The sequence below is a fragment of the Caretta caretta genome, chromosome 4, assembly GCF_965140235.1.
Source record: "Caretta caretta isolate rCarCar2 chromosome 4, rCarCar1.hap1, whole genome shotgun sequence".
In the NCBI taxonomy this organism is placed as follows: Eukaryota; Metazoa; Chordata; order Testudines; family Cheloniidae; genus Caretta; species Caretta caretta.
This window is the reverse complement of record NC_134209.1, coordinates 123,669,362-123,691,292: the sequence shown is the minus strand read 5'-3', so window position 1 is coordinate 123,691,292 and position 21,931 is coordinate 123,669,362. Positions and strand designations below refer to the sequence as shown.

The window sequence follows — 21,931 nt, the reverse complement described above, 5'->3', positions numbered from 1 at the left end:
CTATAGATATTTTTGAAATGGCAAACAAACAAAAAAGGGAAAAAAAACCTCATTTTTGGAGAAGGGAGAAATCTGTAAAAGACTGCTCCCAGGCTATGTGTGATATCATGAATGCCACGTTTAAGTCTGGGTTGCACTTACCGGCTAAGATATTGAAACTCCTAGAAAATCCAGGTTTATAACAGAAAAGCAACAGTAACCTGTTTAGGACTATTAATGAGAATAAACGGAAGGCGCAGAATCTGAAAACCCTCAGGCTTGGGTATTTGTGAAATCAAAGAAAGGAGGTTGTTGCATTTGTGAACAAAATAAAAGCTGAAAACATGCACAATGCAGTTACCCCAGTGTGTCTCTGCAGGAAGTAGTGTTCATATAACTTACCAATGTTTAAAATGTCATACCACAGTTCCTATGCTAAAATTGTTCATTCTTATGTTACTGCTCAAATATGCACTGAGGAGTGGGCCAACAGATATAGTAGATTTATTCTAGTTGCCAAGGTCAAGTATTCTTTTTTTTTTATTCAACCAGCAGGGAACTCTTTCCTCAGTAACAACTGATAGACTGTCTGCTTTGCATTCTGCTGTCAGTGTGCACCACTGATAAAAATAAAAAAAAAGTACGTGAGAATATTTTTAAAGGGGAATCAGGAAATTACTTATCAATCTGAAGCACCAGACAGTTATGTATAGTCTTTGGTGCCAAAGTTAGGGGGTTTTCAGTACAACATCTGCATTCACTATAATTCAGAGACTCCAGCTGCTGGAAGCTCTTGCAAGGCATGTAAGTAAAGGACTTCATTTCTCTGAAGCAAACTTTCTTTATTCTCTTGCCTCATAAAGATGCTTAAGCAACCCAAATTTCAAATGGGTTTGGTTATGCTATGTCTGTTTTTATCTAGCAGTGTTGCACTGAATAATGCATGCCCGTGTGCATGATAAATAACTTTGCATATTCTAAGAATGAATTGTGTGTGAACTGTGATAGGAGCAGAGTCTGTACGCTGATCAATCTCTCTTTGCTTTTAAGTTCACTGAGAGTTCTGTTCTCCATTTGTGATCTGCATGGAGAATGATTCAGTTTCTTTGATTCCATACCATGTTTTCAGGGACAACGTGAAGCTGACAGCAAAATGTAAAACCTGTGTAAATAAGAGTGATTAGTAGAAAGCCAGTGTTCACAGAAATGTCAGAGTCCAGTAGCATGGTATGAACTGCATTGAACAAGGGTTATTGGTGTGACTTACATGTTGTAGCCATTAGGTTTGCGTGGGCACTGACTGTTCAGCAAAAAGAACATGAAAAGGCATTATCAGACACTTTTGGATGCTTGATAAAAGCTCGTCTCATTTTTCTTGTTCGTATTTAAGTTCTGAAGTAGTCGTTGTGGAGTCATTTGAGGGGTTGGTTTTTTTTGTTGCTCTTCCAGATTCAGCGTAGTGCAGTCACATATTTTATTAACATTGAGCCAGATCCCACAGTTCCTCCATATTCTTAACTCAGGGCAAAATCCCGCTGACATCAATATGCCAAAGTAAGGTCTAGAGGGTCTGGCCTGTTCTTGTATTGATTTCATACCTGCAGATAGTAAGAAGTGTGAATGATGAACCATTGTTGTGTCCAAAGGTTCCCAAAACTAAATGTCTTTATTAAGCAGGGCAGATTTAGTTTCATGTGAAATCAAAAGTTCAGTGGTTCAGCAGAAGCCTGTCCAAAACTTCACAATGTCTGCTGTCATTCAGACTTCCAGCTCCCCGCAGGTTTGCTAAAGCACCCTGTCCTTCCGACTTTCATCTCTCCTTCCCTCCCAGTGCCTGTCCATCAGTACCTTGAGAGAGGCCTCTCCCTCCATTCATGCAAAACTCTGAAAGGCACAAGGCCCTGGAAATCTGGCATCTTCCCACCTGGCGATACTGGTTATCATTATTTATCATTTGTTACCATAGTAACCCATTGTGCCAAGTGCTCTGCAGATGCAAAGAGATTGCCCCTGCTTCAAAGAGCTTGTTGCCATTCCCAATCCTTCCACAAACCTTAGTTTCTTCTTTCTCTCCCCCTATGACTGTTCTTTGCTTTTAGAGACAGGGAAGTTATGGGGGTGAAGGAAGTACAAGGGCCTGATCCAAAGAATACTGAAGTCAATGGAAAGACACTCTGACTTCACTGAGGTTTTAATCAGGGCTTCAAATGTATGGATGGGTTGACTGGAGAGCTAAGGTTGAAGGTAAAGCTGTGGAGAGTTAAGCTGAAGGTAAAACTCTCTTTGACTGGAGTGGGAACAGGATGCGGCTCAGTGTGAGCCGGCTTGCAGGGTGGGAACAGTAGCATATTAGAAGGTTATAGGGATAATAAGGAGTTATTAGATAGAGGTGGGGATGCCAGAAGATTCACCGGAAAGGCAGAAGTCTCAGTCATTCAGGGAGTAGTGGGAAATGTTCTGAGTGTGAAAAAACATTCAGGTTCAAATTGAAGATGAGATTCTTTTATTTCCCTTTCTTGCTCAGTTTCATGGCCAACTCATCCCTAGTCAGAAAAGTATTACTCCAGTAAGAACATAGGTTGTATTTTCAGAATCTGTGTGTGTTCATGTGTTTTATTAGTCTCTTGGCAGCAAATACATCTTCTGAGCAGAAAAACTTTCTGAAACTTTCATAGTCTGTTGCTTTGATGCAGCAGATGTCTATGATAAGCAGATGGTTATAGCTTTGGATTTTTTTTAACATCTTCAAATATTCTGCTGTGTATTTTTTCTATGAGCAGGAATGTATGGGGTCTCACCATACAGAATTGATCCAGTGAATGAAGAGCATCTATGTCTGGGTGCATGATGTCATTTCCTAGCCCACAAACTCATAAACCGCATGTCATCTAAGATGTTTTGTTGTGGGCTATTTTTGCCCCATTACTCAATCTGTGTAACATTTTCAAGTTAGAAACTGAGTGCCAAATGCTGTTTTCAGATGCACGAGTCTGGTGCAAGCTTAGTCAATGCAAGCAATCAAAGTGAGGAGTGAGTGGAGTTGCAGCAGTATAACTGCAGACTGAATTTTCACTCTGATGTGTGTATATATAGTAAAAAGGCTGAAATTTTATTATGGTAAAATTTCTTAGATAAAATAATGCAGTGCCTGTGGCAATACCTAAGATGTTTGCATTTTTATTCTAAAACCTTATTTTCAAGAGCTGCGATATCTATGAAATCTGCTCTGTGAGTAATCTGAGAATGTAAGATCTTAGCCTAGAAATAGATTTTGGAACATAAGTTGGAAATATAAGGGTGAGATCCTGGCCCCACTGAAGTCCTTTCTCCTTCCCACCCTTCCCCCACTTTCAGACTTAAACAGGGTTGTTATTTTTTTTTTATGGAACTCTGCAGACAGCCTGTGACATGAGAATATTGTTTAAAACTGAATTAGTTGATTTTAGAAACAGATTATTGCATATGTACAGTACATTTTTAAATTAAAAATAACATAAGAATTATTACCAACATGGATTTAATACTCATGGAAAGCACCAGCATTGACCTGCTACAGTATAAGAACCTCATTCTGATTAATGGTTTGGAATTTTTCAATTACAATGCCATCAGGACTTCATACAATGGAAAGCTGATACAGTCTATTGCTGATAATTGCTTCCTGCAGGGGTTTTTGCATCTTTCTCTTGAACAGCTGGGACTGGCCATTGTCTCAGACAGGGTACTGGCCTAGACCGACCGTTGGCTTTTCCCAGTGTGGCAATTCCTGTGTCTTTATTTTGGAAGCATTAAGATCTATTTTGTGTCTGATACTGTCGGGAAAAAATATAAATTACCAGCAGGAGAGTGGGGTGGGGGGAGAGAAAACCTTTTGTAGTGGTAAACACCCATTTTTTCATGGTTTGTGTGTATAAAAAGATCTTCTGTACTTTTCCACAGTATGCATCCGATGAAGTGAGCTGTAGCTCACGAAAACTTATGCTCAAATAAATTGGTTAGTCTCTAAGGTGCCACAAGTACTCCTTTTCTTTTTGTGAATACAGACTAACACGGCTGTTACTCTGAAAAGTGGGAGAGAGTTGGCTGAAATATGAGACTCTTGGGATGTTTTTCTCTTTTAAATTGTGACTGTTTAAAGGCTGTGAATACGTTAATGCACTAAACATTCCAGGTGGCACTCTGCTACCTGACAGCGACATTGTTTGCAGAAAGGACCTTTTAAATAAATCCTGTTAATCTCTTTTGGAGGCATGCCAAACTTCTTTCACTTCAGTCTGCATTCTAACAGATTAAGTCAAAATTCTGTTTCCCGTGTAGAGCCCTACTGCACAGGTATCTATTTTAGGTACTCATATGACCCCCACTCCCATTTCTGTAGTATTTGAGCACCTCATAATCTTTAATGTATCTATTCATATAACATCCCAGAGTTTACAGATGGGAGAACTGAGGCAAGACTAATTGTTATGCCAAAGAACTCTCTGGGGGAATAGGGATTTGAATCTGGGTCTTCTGAATCCCCAGATAGCACCCTAATCATTGGATCATTCTTCCTCTAGGTATAGCATGCTCTGAGCATCATTGGAACTACCAATAACCACAGTGGGAGTCAAGTGCACTATCACTTGATTTTTGGGGCCCAGCTTGAAGTGAGACAGAGGGGGCCCTAGGCAGAGCTGGGTAACTTGCATGGCGCTGCAGGTGGGCATCTTGGATCTGCTTTTGTTCTCTTAGGGAGTGGATTCCAAGGGTTTGCCTCTGGGGAAGATTATACCCCCCAAATTCATCCCTTCAGTTGGTGTAAACGAGTCCACCTCCACAAAGAAAAACTGCAGAGTTCTCTGCTATGGTGAATGTTGTCATCACACAAATCATTCTCCCCCAGAATCTAATGGTCTTTGGAGGATCTTGGCTCATGAAGAAGCTGTCAGATGGCGTGTGGAGGCCCAATGTGGCACCACAGTAATTGGGGAGAGATGTGGTTAGTGGGATCCCTGTGGTAGGCAGAGTGACAGACGGTCCTGTTGACTTCTCCATACTGCTATGACAAGATTTGTCCTGCACTCGCTCTAGTCTGATGCCTCCCAGGGGTGCTCTCAAGTCGACTGAGGGCTCTCATACAAATGCTGTAGTTTAATTTTGGATTACTTTGAACTTCTAATAAATCTAATAATAAATCTAAATGCCCTTTTTTGCAAACTTGGTGTGAAAGACAATTAAGTCCCACCAGGTCTACAAAGAGTCCCATGAATCTGCTCCCTGTGTGGTACTTCACTTCCTGTGGGTTTTCCCATGGAAGGGGCAAGATGGCCCTCTGGTATCTCAGCATTAAGAAGGAGCTTTTCAATGTAAGATTTAGCCACATGAACTCTTCCAACTTTTAATTAACTTCGCTTGTGTAGTCAAAGCCACTATGTACATCACACTAAAAACTTGTCCTTGTGGAGTTTCACCTTCAGATAAGCCTGCTGCCCTCTGTTACGGCTAGGTTTTAGGTATTTCCTTCTTGCGGTGCTGGAGTATTTTCTAGATTATTAGTGTCTTTTCCCTAAAGTGTCTGTGTACTACATATTATAGCCATGCAACATTTCCCTGTAGCTTTGAGAATCAGTATCTTTTGTGATGGTGTTTAGCACTGCTCTGGAAGTTCACGTGGTAATGCAGACTTCATGCTTGGCTAGTTTTTGCTTCATATGGCTTCTACCATCTTGTCTACATTGCTGCCAGTGTTTTCTATCACCTCCACAGGGACACCAGATGCATCTAATGGCTCCATCTTCAGTTTCCAAACTGAAACAAACTATGGAAAGCAGCCATGTGTTGTTCAGATGCTGCGGGGAGAGGAAGGGAGATTGTTTCTTGCTCAATCAGTTCACTCCCTGAGAATTTGCTTTGTCTCAAATTACTGTCACTCTTTTGTCCCTATTTTTTCTAGACCTAATTATAACATTTAACTATAACTGAAGAAGACAAGGAAAGAACACTTTGAAAACAAGTGCTAGTATGTAGTGAGGGACAGTAGACCTTGTTCCCAACTGAAGAAATAAGACAAGAGGGAAGAAGAATTTAAATGCTGCGGCCATTCAAAAATTAGCAAAAAGCCAGGAACATGCTCCTACCCCAATCATGCATACACAGATACAAGGTATAATGTACTAGTGTAACCTCACAGCACAGCAGCCTTCCCAAACTGAAAACTAGCAGGGATAAAAGTACTTCTGTACTTTGGCTCTTAATTCCATTAGTTGCGTTTCCAACGTTGAGTAGTTATTTTGATTTGTGCTTCATAGCATAGCTGATTTTTTCCATTTATAAGGATTCATCTTGTAAATTGTTACATGGATTCATAGTACATGCACTGAGCAGCGCAATTAGGCTGGAGTGTTGGAATATATTACCTTGTTTGTTTCTCACTATGATTATTCCAGCTGTTTTTTGTCACGGACTTTTTCCAAGTGTAACCGCCCCCCCCTTCTTTTCACCATTCCAGTTTGAGGTTGTTCAAGATAGCAGTGTTGCCAATTCTCATGATTTTGTCACGAGTCTCATGATAATTATTCTTTTCCTTAAAGTCCAAGCTCTTGGAGTCAAGTAGATATGTGACAATTTCAGCCTTCTTTCTTAAAGAAAAAGTAAGTTTCTAGTTCTCCTGGCTGTGGAGAAAGCTTCAGAATGTGAACCCAGTGCACCCTAAAGACTCAAGCAGCAGAAGGCAAAAAGAACACCAGATCTATTATTTTTACATGATCTCATGATTTTAAAGCCAATCTTACAATTTTTGGTGAGCCTGACTCATGATTTTTCAACATTTCAACATTTTCAACCGAACACCGAGTCAATAAGGAACCCTCCCGAGCCCAGTGAAAATGAGCGAGGGTGGGGGAGAGCGAGCAACGGAGGGAGGTGGGATGGAGTGAGCAGGGCAGGGCCTCGGAGAGCGTGGCAAGGGTGTTTGTTTTCTTCGGTCAGAAAGTTGGCAACCCAACCTTGTGGCTTTTTGCATAACTTTGGGAAACCAAGCCTGAGGCTCCCCAGTGTGCTCTGCGTTATGTGTCAATGCGTATTCACCACAGACCGGACCCACTGAGACAAACCACCAGGAACAAAGTTGTATTCCATAAGGACAGGGCCGGCTCTAGGTTTTCTGCTGCCCCAAGCAAAAAAAATTTTGGCCGTCCCCCACCTCCCACCCTTTTTTTTTTTTTTGGCTTTTACACGTTTGCACTTTGCAATTTTTTTTGTTTTGTTTTGGGTTTTTGACTGTTTAACATTAAAAAAATGAAAACAGAAAATTTGTACTGAGTGAAATAAAACAATTTCCTACTAGTATATTCATTTAATTTTAACAAAATCACAATTACAAACAATTTGGGTTCAACTATACACTGTAATGAAAAATGTTAGTGTCTTCCGGTGCTCCCAGTTTCTCATAAATTAAAAGAATTTATATGAACTGAATTTTTCTGGTTTTTATACTTGCGTAGTCTTTTCATAATTCAGTGAAATCTAAATTTTGCGCAATGGTACTTTCAACTGAAATTAATGCGAGTCTTGACAAACGATTTTGAGACATGGTGGACCTCAAATAATTTTTTAGTAATTTCAGTTTTGAGGAACTGCGCTCACCAGAAGCCACTGATACTGGTCATGTTAAAAGAATGCGTAATGCTCCAAATAGCAGTGTTTGGAGTGAGGTGCTCAGGGCTGTACATCCTGCCGGTGGGCCCCCAACCCGATCTCAGACCCGGTCCCACCTCTGCAGAGGGGACTAACCGCCAGAGCGGCTGGGGGGCGGGTCAGCCGTGCGGAGGGGGCCGGACCGGGGCTGCTGGGGGGCGGGTCAGCCGCGGGGAGGGGGGCGGACCGGGGCTGCTGGGGGGCGGGTCAGCCGCGGGGAGGGGGGCGGACCAGGGGCTGCTGGGGGACGGGTCAGCCGCAGGGATGGGGGAGGACCAGGGGCGCCTGCCCAGCGCCGAGCTGCCCGGGGCAGCGGGTCCCTTACTGGCCACAGGTCCTGCCCCGATCCCAGGCTCTGCTCGGCTCCGGCTCCTCTACTGCTTGTGACACGTGTGGTAGGGGCGGACAAGGAGGGAGGAGATGCATCGTCCACTCCCCCAGTGGTGGGAAGCCAGGGCAGGGACTGCCCCGGGGCCGGGACCCCCACGCTGAGCCTGCCGCCCCACCCCACGCAGGGGTTCATTGGTTGACTGAGTGGGGCTGGGGGGGAAAAAAGGCTGGCCGGAATGCTGCGCCCGGAAATGTGCCGCCCCAAGCACGTGCTTGCTTTGCTGGTGGCTAGAGCCGGTCCTGCGTAAGGAAACACAGAATAGGATTACAGTCCAGCAGCTTCCTCTCTGCTTGCTTGCTTGATGCTCCCAGCTTCCGTCAGTGCTGAGACTTTCTGCTGGAAGGGCAGAGGGGACTTCCTGGCAGGAACCAGGGAGCTCTCATACCATGCAGTAGTTTGTAGTCCATAACTTGTAGTTCCCCGTGCTGCTGAAGAACCCTGGACATTGGGCTACACCATTAATAGCAATGCCACAACACTAATGAGTAAATCTGGTGTGTTCAACAGGCAGCTGTGTTGGTGGCTAAGATTTATGCTGTACTACTAAGCAATGTGCTCAGATGAGCACCACAGAAATATTTATAAATAAGTAAGTGCACCAATGAAGAATGGAGCTCCAGCTAATAAGAGGGTGTGAATGATCTTTTCAATTGTTCTGGCCTTGTCAGCCATTAAAATAATGTGAGGAGTTCACAAACTAAAATGCTATACTAGATGCTAGAAAGGAAGGATGGCCTTGTCGTTATGGCAATGAGCTAGGACTCAAGAAGCCAGGGGTCAATTCCAATGTCTGCCACAGATTTTCTCTGTGACCTTGGGCAAAGTCACTTAATCTTTCTGTTCCTCAGTTCCCTGTGAATAACAGTAGAGGAACAATGTCTCCTTTCTCCCACTCTTTGACTGTCTTGTCTATTTAGATAAAAGGTACAGAAGAGCCTGTGGGAGTTTGAGGTGCAGGAGCTATCTACAGAAGAAAATTGGAGTTTTTAGGCGGGCAGGGCTGGATGAAGGATGGAGCAGTATAAAGAACGGAGCAAGTCCATGTGACACCTGGAGTTTCTCCAGAGAGGCTGGGTTGCCAAACCATGTCAGAAAGTACCAAATAAATGAATAATGAAAAACCTTACACAGATAAAACATAAAGCCAGCTGTGTGACCTCTGGGGGTGGGGAGGGTTGACACTTTAAAACCTTGCTTAAAAGAGGCCAGCCCTGAGACTCTTCAAATGTCAGGAAGGAGCATCAGAGACACAGGAGCAAAAGTACAAACACTTCATCTTGCTAGACCTCTGCAAAAATGGATCTGCAAACCTAAGAGGAAACATAGTGTAGGGTGCCTAAAGTTTGGTGAGATACTTAAAGGTTGAGCCCTTGAATGCTTCCAAATTTAAACCACAAGCTGAACTCAGTTCACTCAACAATAGGCAGCTAAAGCAGTAGGCAAAGAGCAGACTTTCGGACAACCACCATAAAGCACATTACAGCAAACAAACAAAAAACTCTGATTCTACTAATTTTCAGGTTTTATCTGGGTTCTTCCAACAACTGCATGAGTAGGTGGTTACCTGCAGTATTACTGTTCTTAGGTATTACCTGGTTCTAGTGTGTTTTATTAACTGTTCAGCCCTGCTGCAAATGGTTGAAACAAGGTTTCTGTCTTGTTAGGCCACACAGGGAAAATGCTTCCCCAAATGCACATTTCAAATGACAGAAGTATGCACAAAAAAGTTTTGAATTGCAGGGGTTGGAGAGAAGGAATTCTTCATCTCAGGCTGCATAGCCACTGTACACCTGCTGCTGGAGACTGGAGGTTGCGACAGCTCCTGCGACATGGGAGGCAATGGCCAGTGGTTCTCTGCAGCAGTGGATTCACCTGTCTGGCTCCCAATCAGCTGTGCTCCCCAATGCTCAGTGTGGACTCCCCACATCCTGCCCCCTTGCTTTTGCAGTGGAATTACACTGCCTTCTGCATCTGGAGAGAGGAGTGAAACAAGACTTTCCTTTATGAGATTAGATAAGTTTCTTTGATTTGCTGACGTGTTCAAGCATTTGCTGCAGCAGTCAGTGAGGTATCTTTTGCTTCAGACTGGATTTACTTTAAAACCAATTAGCCTAATTCATCTAGATGCTGATGATTACTCAAGATGTAGTGTTAGCACTACCAGGATCTTGGATTGGTTTCAAATCAGTGCTGGACTCAGCTCCTCTCATCTGAGCCCTGTTTCAGAGACATGCCAGGTAAACTGGGCTCAAGAGATTAGATTAAATTTGTTGGCTGTGTTTGTGAAGCGTTCTTGGAGTAAGAACAGACAATCCATCTAGAAGACATGCATAAATGATCAAGTAGTTGAATCTAAGTCACCCAACAGAGATGACTGTTACTTCCAGGCCAACTGCTGATACAATTCCCAAGTCACAGATTGACAAAGAAAGGGGTTGACTGGTGGAAAGCAGTGAACAGAAAGAAGGAGTGAGAAAACAACATTGCTGATAAATGAGCAGGATGGCCGGACACAGGTGGAGCAATAATTCAAGAAGCACCCGAAGGAACTGCACTGACAAGGCCAGGGGGAGGAAATGGCTGTTTTGTTTACTGGAGCATAAGACAAATGACAGCAAGCTCAGTGCATTTGGCAATGGATATCATGTATTGCCAGTACACTAGAAATGAAAGTATTAACCCTTTTGGAATAGCTTTAATACATCAAGTAAAATAAACCTTCGGCAAGGCTGTGAGCAGGAGAAGATTGCCAATGGTTTTTATGTTTTGCCCTTTGATTTAACAATAAGAGAAAATCATGCCAGGTCAGGTCCTTAATTGTACATATGTCCTGCCTTCTCTGGCCTATCTTACAGGGTGGGTGTGTAAGGAAAAAGGTGAGGGAGCCTCTTCATCCCCTACAAACAGTCAGGCAAGACACCTCCATAGAGCCTGATTCATCACTGCCTTGTATTCTGTGGTGTCACTTGTACCCATGCAAAGGGAGTGCAAAATGCTACTAGCCTCGCATGCCACACCCAGGTATAAATGACTACACAAGGGGCAGGCAACAGTGAATGGCACCCACAGTGCACAGGTGTGTGCTGGGGAGTGCAGCCAGGAAATGCACCAGCCTGCACAGCAAATCCACAAAAGGGTAAAGTATATAGCTAAGGAGGTGTGTCTTGGTCCCCAGCCCAGCTAGCATATACACTCCCTGCAGGAGTAAAGCACAAGCAAGGAGATGTATGTTGTTTATTCCTGTGTCCCAGGCCTCTTGGAGAAATCTCACCTTCACGAACAGGATTCCTCAAGGAGACAAACAGCTCTGTCCCCCTTTCCTGCCCTGACCAGGGCAGGGGTTGGCCTTTTGTATTTTTGAACAATAATAGTTTCAAGCAACACAAATCTTCTGTAACTGAAATCTTTTTTTCAGACTCTTGTGCAGAGTCTTAGAGTTGAAGACAACATCATCCTTGTCCTTGTTTCTTATCACTTCCTACCTCTCCCCATTTCTTCTCACTGTTCCTTTCATTTTCTTCTCTCACTCTCAGATTTGAGTCTTCTTCCATGCTACCCACTATGCCTAGGGTGGCCTCCCAGTGAGCTAGGCAACCTATCAGTCTTTATTCAAGTCTCTTTATTCACAGTGTGTGTGCCCCACGGACACTAACCCATATCATGATATTACCATAACTACGCCAATATATTTATTTTTTTACCAGTGCCTTTGCTATCTGTCTTTCTTTAGACTGTAAGTTCCTCTGGGAAGAGACCATGTCTGTATTTATATCTTGTACAGCAAAGATTTCATTGTCAGTGCTTAACTGACAATAATCACTGTATTCCCATAGAATCATAGACTCATAGAATCATAGAATATCAGGGTTGGAAGGGACCTCAGGAGGTCATCTAGTCCAACCCCCTGCTCAAAGCAGGACCGGTCCCCAACTAAATGCTCAGAGGAGATCTCTTAAGAACAGATCTGAAGCACATTGGTGGGGAAATTTTGCACTGCTGCTCCCCATGCACCATTTGTTCTATTGACAAATGGAGGACTTCAAATGCAGATGCAGTCAGCCTGGTATTTTCATGGATTTATTTATGAGAGGTTCCTATAAAATATATCTGGGTGGAGAAGGGAGTTTAAAAACATTGGGCCAACTTCTACTCCATTACACTAGTCTACATCTGGAATAATTCCATAGCAGTCAGATGAGTTACTCTGGATTTATACCAGAACATAATTTGGTCCACTGACTTTATTACATCCAAGCAGAATGTCGTATTAATTAATTCTTATTATTACTTATTTTATTATATCCCAGTGGACATGGATATGGTATAGTATGTACTATAACCTACTTGAATGTTTAATGTCAATTGTGTAATATTGTCATTCAGCAAGAGTTATTTGAAAAAGTCTGTCTATAATTACCTTAAGGTTTGATACTGCTGCCCAGCAGCATAGTATCTGCGCACCTCCACATAAATTCTATAACTGCAGAGAAGTCCCTAGTGGACTTCATGGAGTCTCTGGCACTTCTCCTTTTTCAGGGTCAAAATTGTGCTTGAGGTTGCATTTAGTTTAGATTTGTTATTGTTGTTTTCAGCTTTTGTTAATTTTGTCTTATTTTCTTCAAAAAAGCTATTATGTACAGCAATATTTTAAACAGAAACTTTGAAAAAATACTCCACAATGTGCATTAGTTTCATGATTATTTTTAATTCTTGGTGAGAACCACTTTAGAGCCAAAAGTGAACTATTCTATCGTCCTTACAAAACTGATGTACACAAAACTCTGGTCTGCTGGTAATAATGTATCAACCATTTTGGCAACTTGCTAATAATATTTAAAAAAAATAGGAGTTACAGTAAATGTGCAGATGGGGGCGAGTTAAATATTAAAAGTAGTTTTACTGAAAAATCAGCTATATGACAACTGTTTAGGTAACAAATTATCATGTGGAAAAATGCCCTGGGTTGATGTTGATTAGGCTTATTTGGATACTATCCATGCTGTTTAAGATGACTCAAAAAGAACAACCATTATCCAAAGTCTACCGAAGTCAGTAGAAGGACACTCATAGACTTCAGTGCACTTTGGATTAGACCTTATATGACCAAAGCTTGCACATCTGTGCAAAGTATCATACTCATTTGGCAAACTGAGGCAAGGAGCCACTAGTTACTATCAAAGGGTCACAAAACAATTTAATGACAGAGTCCAAGATGAGAACCTAAGAGCCTTGTCTCACAGGCAGAGTCATCCCTTGGGTATGGTGAATCGGGGCGACCACCCCGGGCCCCGTGCTGTGTGGGGTCCCATGTTAATTTTGAGGAGGCAGGCAGGGAGGTGAGGCAGGAGGTGGGCGGGCAAGTGGGGTGAGGAGGCAAGCGGCAGGAGGGCTGGGGGGGCGAGAGGAGCCCCTTTACCAAACCCTCCCCCTCCCCCCAGCGCCTCCTGCCCACTGGCAGGCCCCTCCCTCTCAGCGCTTCCCCCTCCCTCTCAGTGTCTACCTTGGATCAGGTGTTTTGTGGCATCAGGAGGCGCTGAGGGGGAAGGGAGGGGAGCAAGGGCTCAGTGTGCTCTGGGGAGGTGGCAGAACTGAGCAGGGCAGGGGCAGGGCGAGAAGGGGTCAGGACGGGAAGGGACGGCATGGGGCGAAGCAGGGGTGGGAAGAAGCAGGGCGGTGGTGGGACTTTGGAGGATGGGGTGGAGTGGGGGTGGGGCCAGGGCAGGGCCCATGGGAGCACCCCCAGGCAGATTAGAAACTCAGTGCCTATGTCCCAGGCCCTGTACCCCTCTAGGAACGGCTCTGCTCACAGGACTGTGGTCTTGTCACAAGACAACACTATCTTATTATAGTAGTATACAACATTACACAGTGGTCTGTCATACTACAGGGACTAAGTGTCCCTTAAGAAATTAACTAATCTCAGACCATCCCCTCAAACGCTAATAGCACAATACTTGGGTGAAATATTTCACCTTTATCTCTATCGTACTCTGTCCTCTTGTACTTTTTAGCAGCTTCTCCCCTACCCTCGCTTCCAGAAGGGCTCCACTGCACAGGCTTCCAGAAGTCTATATGGTTACACAGTCTCAGACATGCACATGGAAGCATGTCTGCTTTGCAAGAACAGGGAAAGCCCTAGCAGCTATTTTCTTGTGATAGTATGGTCCAGCGGTTAGGCTGCTATTTTAGGAGTTGGGAGACCAGGTTCAATTCCCTGGTCTGTCTCAGACTTTCTTTGTGACCTAGATCCCCTCCACTGAGTCTCTGTGCTTCAGTTCCCCTTCTATAAAATGGGAATAATAATACTTCCCTACTTCCTAGGGGTGTTGTGAGGGTTAAATACAGATGTTATAGTAATGGGGCCATATAATTATCTAAGCCCTGGTCTACACGGGGGGTGGGGGGGGGGAGAGTCGATCTAAGTTACGCAACTTCAGCTATGTGAATAACGTAGCTGAAATCGACGTACTTAGATCGACTTACCATGGTGTCTTCACTGCGGTGAGTCGACTGCTGTCACTCCCCCATCAACTCCGCCTGCGCCTCTCGCGGAGCTGGAGTACAGGAGTCAATGGGAGAGCACTTGGGGGTTGATTTATCACATCTAGACTAGACGCAATAAATCAATCCCCGCTGGATCAATCACTGCCCACCAATCTGGTGGGTAGTATAGACGTACCCTAAGATAAGTAAGTAGTGGAGAGACATTAATGCTGGAGTCTTGACTTGGGCAGTACTTTAGGATTGGTAGTGCTTGTTCCAAATAATAATAGGTGGGGGGGAAAGGGAGGGCAAGGGTGGTGATGTGTATATAGGAATGAAAATCTTGAAGCAGAACCAACGCTTACGTAACTAGGCAATTTGCCAGAGAGAGGTAGCATCAGCGACTCATGCACCTGGGGAGAAGGAAACAATTGAACAATTTTAAACTTTTAAAAGTTGTTTTATAATTAACTTTTTTTAAAATGTGATGCTTAGATGTTTGAGGCAGTGCAGTGATGTGGAGGGCTTTGTTGTCAGTGTGTATGTTGTCGTTGGGAGAAAAACTCATTAATTCATCTGCGTCTCTTAATCCAACATTCAACCAAGCCATTTTCTCCAGCAGAATATCTTCTTAGTTGTTTGCTTTCCAGAGGCTGCCAAGAATTCCTTATTTGCTTTTTAAAATCTTAAATGGAAATTGAAAAGTCTCCAATACCGTCACTGAAATGTGCAATGGGGACAAGGGAAAAACTAAATTTATTACTGGAAAAACAAGGCTGATATTTTTGTGGGTAGCTGGAAATCTTTTTGGAATTCAGATTATGGCACTTGAGTTTCTTTCATTATTAAAAAAATATTTTTCTCAATTTTTGTAAAAAATGATCAGTGGTGATTGTTTTTATCTGCGGTTTTTGGATTTTGATTTGGTGTGATTTCAGTGGATGGTAAAAGCGCAGCTGGTAAAACTCAGTTTCATTTAAACCAAATATGCTGTCTGTGCTGTAAAAACTCCTCATAATTAAGGAAAAATCCACACATTCAATGTCCTTTCACTAGCAGCAAAGTCAGGAGTATAAAACATGCCTCAATACCATTGTTCATTGTTATAATACTTCTGTTTCTGGAGTGTCATGCCAAATTCATTTTTTTCCAAACTTTTATTAACTGAGCCTATAAATCTTCTCTTTAACAAAGGAATCTGAAATGATGATGGCAACTTCCAGGTATCCACTATGAAATCTTTTGGCTTTCCTTACAGTATTCATATTACAATATACCCAGTTATGATAATAATGGCAGGAGAAGTATGTCAGCCCATGAACACAACACTCATGTAAATTGCTGTTGGGAAACTTTCCATGTCACTGGTTAATTGCAAAGGACCCTTTGCCTTTTCATTTTTTCCCAAGAATGTAAAGGAAAATCCTGGTTTGTTATCTGACAGTACCAAGAAGGACTCAATAATCAGACCCCAAGTTTCAACTGCAAATTCATACATCCTAATCCTAAAAACATTCAACTCCCCTCAAAATCAAAGGGAGTTGTGTGAGTGCTCCACATCTCTCTGGATCAGGCCCATAATTTCAAACAAGATATGGGAGTGTATGAACCAAAACCTCAGGTGTGAACAGTCCAAACTTTGGGGAAGTTTAACTCCAGATGTGAGTTTGTCACCTCAAATCTCTACTTCCTACAGCCGGGATGTACCTTTAACCCCAGTTCTACAATAATGTGATTGTTTTGTGTGGGGAACAGTTTGGAGAGTACTGCATAAATATAGTTTTTGAAAAGTGAAGCTAGGATAAAATCTAACATCAGTTGCGCCATCTGAGACTGAAGTTATTCCATTCCCCCCTCGCCCCACAAACAACTTGAATTTCAGTTGTCCCTCTGAAATGCCTTGAGACCAGCAGGCCTTTTCATTCATCTTCACTCTAAAAAGAACCTCACAATTTCAAAATTTATCCACGTGGATTCCACTGTATATGCAAAATCAAAGTGTAAATCCAGAACTATATTTATTTAAAATGTCACCCAACATATTTTAACTTTAGCGATAATCTGCAATCTTAGTACAAATAAAACATTGTCGCAGCAATAATTATCTGTATTGTGGTAGCATCTGGGGCCCTAGGCATGGATTATGGCCCCCTTGTGCTATCTGCTGTACAAATACAGAACAAAGAGACTGTCCTTGCCTGAAGAGTTTACCGCCTGTAATCTGTCAGTACTGTCTAGTATTTTTATAGTGCTTTTCTTCTCCACAGGGTGCTTTACAACTATTAACTCTTTTAGCACCCCTGTGAAGGAGGGAAATATTATCTCAAATGTACAAATGAAGAAGCTGAGACCAACTAAATGATTTGCTCAAAACCACAGAGTGAATCATTGTCAAAGTCAGAATTTGAACTCATGATTTCTTAGCTCCTAGTCCTGTATTCTGACTAATATTGCCCACCTCTCTGTCTCCTCTGAAGTGGAGATGGGTGCAAATTGTAAGCAGGATCAGAATGCCATCAGCCTTTGGGAACATTTGATTCTGAATCCCAATTTGGCATTTCAGGCTCATCTCTGACCGGTGGGAATGCATACTATTGATTCATTCTGACAGTAAAGAGAACCATCTCAAACATTTCGAGAGATGCCTACCCTCCTCATGCATCTGAACAAAAGCAATGTTAGAAGTACATTTTAAACTGTATAACCCCAATAGTGCATACATTTTCAGGAGCAAAGCATGCACACAACAGCATATGTGATACCATCTAGTGGTCAAAAGAGAGTATAAATAGCAAATGTTTATAAAGCTCAAAGTTAAGTTTATGATAAAGCACTGTTGCATGCCGAGATTTTGCTCTGCTGATTCCTGATTTGATCAGGACTGGCCTGTTCATGACTTACTTTCTTTTGACTTGGCTTTGCTGAACTTTTCCCTTTACTCTGGTAATTGCTTGTTGTGCTGTTATATGTTGGAAAGAGGCAATAAAAAAAGTGTTCTGAAAGCAGACTAAAGTACGAGGCTATTGAGAGGTGTGTTCTCCACTTATATAAATACTGTTCTTTTTACTGTTTAGCAAGAGCCTATGACATTGTGGGTGCTACCAAAAACTACTACTAAATAATATTATAAAATCATTAATACTTTACACAACTATAATGATTTGTATTATGGTTTATTTGTTGAATGCCAGCTATGTGTTTGACACAGTACAAAACACAAAATGAAGACCAGTCCTGCCCTGATGAGTTTACCATCTAGGACACGGGCACAACAAAGCCAGGACCCAGGAATAGTTTGGGGTTTGGAGGTTATTTTTAATAACTGTTGGCTCCCTTCTTGCACATCCAGAAAGAGAGAGATTTTAGGAAGAACTGGAACAGGGTGAGTGGGATGGCTTGATGGACAGTGAAGGGGAGGGGATTCCATGCGTAGGAGACAGGGAAATGCCTTGTGAGCCATAATTGGAGATACAGGCTGGAGCACAATAGTGCAGGACACTTTAAGAGCACTTTACAAATGTAATATTGAATTAAGGCTCATAATATTCCTCAACGGTAAGTGTCTCCATTTTATAGGTGGGGAAACAGAGGCACAGAGCAATTGAGAGGTTAAGCAAGGTCATAAAGCAAGTTAGTTTTGGAGTCAGGAATAGAACTTGGATCTCCTGGTTTTCTCATTTTTTGAGGGAGTATTTAGTTGGCTACTAACCAACACTCTCTCTCATGTGTGGAAATACTTGTTAAATCAGGAAAAAAATGTTTACTTACATATGCCTCATTCATAGACTATGAATAAGCTATCTCTTTAGTTTCTTTGGACTTGTCTACACATAAAAGTTGTACTGCTTTAACTATACTGGTACAGTTAAAGTGATACAAACTCTCCAGTATGGATGTAGTTATACCAGTTGTCAAGGTTCCTTCCCCACTCTGAACTCTAGGGTACAGATGTGGGGACCTGCATGAAAGACCCCCTAAGCTTATTCTTACCAGCTTAGGTTAAAACTTCTTCAAGGTACAAACTTTGCCTTGTCCTTGAACCCTATGCTGCCACCACCAAGCGTGTTAAACAAAGAACAGGGAAAGAGCCCACTTGGAGATGTCTTCCCCCCAAAATATCCCCCCAAGCCCTACACCCCCTTTCCTGGGGAAGGCTTGATAAAAATCCTCACCAATTTGCATAGGTGAACACAGACCCAAACCCTTGGATCTTAAGAACAATGAAAAAGCAATCAGGTTCTTAAAAGAAGAATTTTAATTAAAGAAAAAGTAAAATCTCTGTAAAATCAGGATGGTAAATACCTTACAAGGTAATCAGATTCAGAACACAGAGAATCTCTCAAGGCAAAACCTTAAGTTACAAAAAGACATAAAAACAAGAATATACATTCCATTCAGCACAGCTATTTTACCAGCCAATAAACAAAAGAAAATCTAATGCATTTCTAGCTAGATTGCTTACTAACTTTTTACAGGAGTTCTGAAGAGCATTCCTGATCTGTTCCCGGCAAAAGCATCACACAGACAGACAGACCCTTTGTTTCCCCCCACCCCCTCCAGCTTTGAAAGTATCTTGTCTCCTCATTGGTCATTTTGGTTAGGTGCCAGAGAGGTTATCTTAACTTCTTAACCCTTTACAGATGAAAGGGTTTTGTCTCTGACCAGGAGGGATTGTATAGTTCTGTATACAGAAAGGTGGTTACTCTTCCCTTTATATTTATGACACCAGTATAGAATCATAGAATATCAGGGTTGAAAGGGACCTCAGGAGGTCATCTAGTCCAACCCCCTGCTCAAAGCAGGACCAATCCCGAACTAAATTATCCCAGCCAGGACTTTGTCAAGCCGGGCATTAAAAACCTCTAAGGATGAAGATTCCACCACCTCCCTAGGTAACCCATTCCAGTGCTTCACCACCCTCCTAGTGAAAAAGTTTTTTTTCCTATTATACAACCTAAACCTCACCCACTGCAACTTGAGACCATTACTCCTTGTTCGGTCATCTGCTACCAGTGAGAACAGTCTAGATCCATCCTCTTTGGAACCCCCCTTCAAATCCCCCCTCATTCTTCTCTTCTGCAGACTAAATAATCCCAGTTTCCTCAGCTTCTTCTCATAAATCATGTGCTCCAGCCCCCTAATCATTTTTTTGACCTCCGTTGGACTCTCTCCAATTTTTCCACATCCTTCTTGTAGTGTGGGGCCCCAAAACTGGACACAGTACTCCAGATGAGGCCTCACCAATGCCGAATAGAGGGGAATGATCACATCCCTCGATCTGCTGGCAATGCTCCTACTTATATAGTATAAAGGTGCTTGTTTTGGTATAGCTTAGGCTATGTCTACGCTTGAAATGCTACAGTGGCACAGTTGTAACGCTTCAGTGTAGACACTTACTGCAGCAACGGGAGGGGTACTGTTGCTATAGATAATCTCTCTCCCTTAGAGGTGGTAGCTAGGACAGACTTTTGTCAACCTAGTGCTGTCTACACTAGGGATTAGGTTGGCTTAACTATGTCTCTTGGGGTGGGTGGATTTTTCACACCCTGGAAAGCCTGGGAGGTGGGTGAACCCCCCCTTCAGGGAGGCTAGCCCACCAGCCCTGCCTCTTCTGCCCAAGGCCTTTGCCCCCTGTATGCCAAAGGCTTGAGGCACACCCACTCCCTGTGGCAAGAGGAACCTCAGCCTGCCCACCCCAGCCACGCTGGCTAGCCTCCACAGTGCCGGGCCGGCCCCAGCGACAGGCTGAGCCGCTGGCCCAACCCCCCCCACCCACACTCCCTCCAGGCCACTCTGAGCACTGCCCCTGGCTGCTGGCATGCCCAAGCTCCAAGCTGCCGGCTGGAGCTGAGCCCCCCCCACCAGCTTCAGGTTAGAGGCAGGGCCTCCTGGCAGAACATGTGCAGGGCCACAGCCGGGGTCAGGTGAGGCTTAGCCTGCTCTGGCCTTTGGTACCTACTTTTCTGTGTAGACCAGCCCTTATTCTTATCCAGGAAGGGGACTAAGCCATTGTGGTAAAAGGGACCTTTATAATGATATATCTGTGTCTACACTAGGAGTTGTACCAATATAATTCTATTGGTTTAAAAAAAAAAAATCACATCTCTGCCCAATATGATTATACCAGTACAAAAACTGTGTGTAGACCAGGTCTTACTTATGTTTTGTCTAAAGACCAATGACTCTCTACAACATTAACAGCCTCTTATGTCTATTATACAGCTCCTGACACTGGCCCAGTTAGGCCTTTTTCAGACTGGGGAAAAACAATGGTTTTTCACACCATGTTAATTATGATGTTTTAATTAAGGGTTGTCTCACATGATAGCTCCTAGTGTAGAGAGTTTAACACCTTTAAAGATGTGTTAGCTGGTCACCAATCCTGGTGCTGTTTAAAAGCATGTTAGCATTCAATGTTGACAGAGCGGAGCAACCTCTTGTTAGCTGGTTGCGTTGTGTAGCGAAGGATTTGGGTAGCCTTTTGTTGACCAGAACTAGCTTGAGTGATTTTAAAGGTTTTAAACTCTCTCTGGGTGACTGGGCAACAAAATGGCAGATGAAATTCAATGGTGATAAATGCAAAGTCATGCACATTGGAAAACATAATCCCAGCTATACATATGAAATGATGGGGTCTAAATTAGCTGTTACCACTCAATAAAAAGATCTTTTGTGGAGTCATTGTGGATAGTTCTCTGAAAACATGCACTCAATATAGCAGTGGCAGTCAAAAAAGCTAATAGAATGTTGGGAATCATTAGGAAAGGGATTAATAATAAGACAGAAAATATCATATTGCCTCTATATAAATCCATGGTATGCCCACATCTTGAATACTGCATGCAGATCTGGTTGCCACATCTCAAAAAAAGATATATTGGAATTGGAAAAGGTACAGAAAAGGTCAACAAAAATGATTAGGGGTACGGAACAGCTTCCATATCAGGATTGATTAGTAAGACTGGGACTTTTCAGCTTGAAAAAGAGATGACTAAGGGGGGTTATAATAGAGGTCTATAAATTTGTGACTGGTGTGGAGAAAGTAAATAAGGAAGTGTTATGTACTCCTGTGATAGATTTATGTAACGAATCTGCCTGGGGCATCAGGTGATCAGGCTGAGGCCACAGGATCGTTTCGGGGGGAGATGACAAAACACACCAAGTGTCTAAATTGTAAAGCTTTATTCCCCACGTCACTTAGAGGAAGGAAGAAAGCGTTAGTGCCCGTAAGCCCTAGCCCACTTTCATACACACACACACACATACATTCTACCCGAGGCTGGCCAAGCCTGGGTGTAACGTAAGCAGGAGAGGGGGAAGGGTGGACGGGAGTTCTGTCCTGGGCCCAGGTCATCCAGGGTCTGCTGTGATCTCCGAATTACTCCAGCTCTCAGGAGGGTT

The 21,931-nt window shown here is 42.9% G+C and overlaps 1 protein-coding gene across 1 annotated transcript in view; it reads left to right on the top strand.

Annotated features, from left to right (window-relative positions):
• Positions 1 to 544: 544 nt before the first annotated feature.
• Positions 545 to 21,931, top strand: part of C1QTNF7 (C1q and TNF related 7) — a 59,005-nt gene continuing 37,618 nt past the window's right edge. The window contains exon 1 of the mRNA XM_048848834.2: positions 545 to 783. The gene's annotated coding sequence lies outside the window, so the exon portion shown is untranslated. The remainder of the gene's footprint in view (positions 784 to 21,931) is intronic.